We start from the raw sequence: 1,505 nt of genomic DNA, 5'->3' as shown, positions 1-1,505 counted from the left end.
TTACCACCAATCCCATCTGATTAGCTCTTCAATCCATGGTTAAGGGCAGGAGGGAAATGGAGCGGACAGAGCCCCTGGTACTGCATGCAGTGTTGGTCGGGCTGGAGTGCAGTGCGTGATCTTGGCTCACTGTAGCCCCTACCTTATGCACTGAGCAATCCTCCCCCCTCAGCCTCCCAAGCAGCTGGGACTATAGGCATGTGCCACTAAACCCGGCTAATTTTTTCACTTTTTGTAGAGACAGGGGTCTCACCATGTTACCCGGTTTGGTCTTAAACTCCTGGACTCATGGAATCCTCCTGCCTTGGCCTTCCCAAGTGCTGGGATTACAGGCATCAGCCACTGCACCCGGCCAAAATTACAAAATGCTTCACCAATTTGCATGTTGTATTTGTGCAGGGACCATGCTAATCTCTGTATCATTCCGACTTTAGTATACATGCTGCCGAAATGAGCACCAGTGTGATTCGTTTTGCTGGCTTAAACTCAGATGTCCCAACTTTCAAACCTAGAACTATCACACCTCCCCGCCTCTTTCCAAGGATACAACTGATCTCGATCCTCAAAGAGACCCATCTTCTAAAAGAACATAAGAAGTAATTTAACTTGTGATGGTACAATGTTTGAGAAGCAGGTGGAATTTAGCCATAAGGAAATGGGAAATGGAAAGGATACTTCAGGCAAAAGGGACGGTGAAGACAGACACAGGTGGGACTCTGGAGGGCATGTCTGGGGAATGTGCGTGAGCCATACAGGAACCCAGGGGAAGCAGCTATAATCTTTCTACAGAATAGAATATATTTGTGTAGTCTGTGGACTACAACAAATCCGGGAGTGAAAATGCCCACACAGTAATATGACTGCGCAGTGCAGGTGGGTTGCAGCTACGTCCTTCGGCTGCACCTGCGAAGTAGCCCCCTGAGCCTTACATTACCTCTCGTATGATTGTCCCTGCTCTGCTCCGGGCCCAAACTCATCATCTCTGTGCTGCTGCATCATTTGCCTGTACGCTGTTTCTGTATGCTTTGCCCAGGCCACCCACTCCAGAACTGCTGTGTGCCACCGTCCCTAGACCTCAGCCAGTGCAGGCACCCTGCTCTCTGTGGCATTCTCTCCACTCCATGTGGTTCTGACGATCCCTCCCTTCCTCCCCTCCCCTCCCCTCATTAGTCACACACTCCTGTTCCGGTCCACTGCTCCTCTGGCCCTGGCACTGCTCCCCTGGCTGAGTCTCTTTGTAGAGGCTCCAGACACAGTCATTTGGGGTGAGGTCGGGCAGCTCTCTTCGTGTTCCCTGTGGGCTGCCATTCTCCCACAGCCTGCACACATCATTCGAGTGGCTGAATCTGGTGATTCAGTGGGCCACTATGTGCCAGGCCACTGTTCCACATGCTGGAGCACAGCAAAGACAGGAGAACTGAGGTCCCACTCTCCGAGGACTCACATGGCAACGGAGGAGGCTGCGCATCAACAAGCCAACAAACGTGAACCACGTAATTTCAGAG

General features: G+C 51.7%; 1 non-coding gene across 1 annotated transcript; it reads right to left on the bottom strand.

The window, feature by feature from the left end:
• Positions 1–354: 354 nt before the first annotated feature.
• On the bottom strand, positions 355–458 carry LOC135270909 (U6 spliceosomal RNA). Its single transcript, XR_010339060.1, has one exon. It is a non-coding gene; the product is annotated as a U6 spliceosomal RNA (small nuclear RNA).
• Between the last annotated feature and the right edge of the window lie 1,047 nt (positions 459–1,505).

The sequence above is a fragment of the Aotus nancymaae genome, unplaced genomic scaffold (assembly GCF_030222135.1).
Source record: "Aotus nancymaae isolate 86718 unplaced genomic scaffold, 86718_ANA_hifiasm-v0.15.2.pri h1tg000067l, whole genome shotgun sequence".
Lineage (NCBI taxonomy): Eukaryota > Metazoa > Chordata > Mammalia > Primates > Aotidae > Aotus > Aotus nancymaae.
Note: the sequence above shows the minus strand (reverse complement) of the source record. Positions and strands in the feature narration are given on the sequence as shown.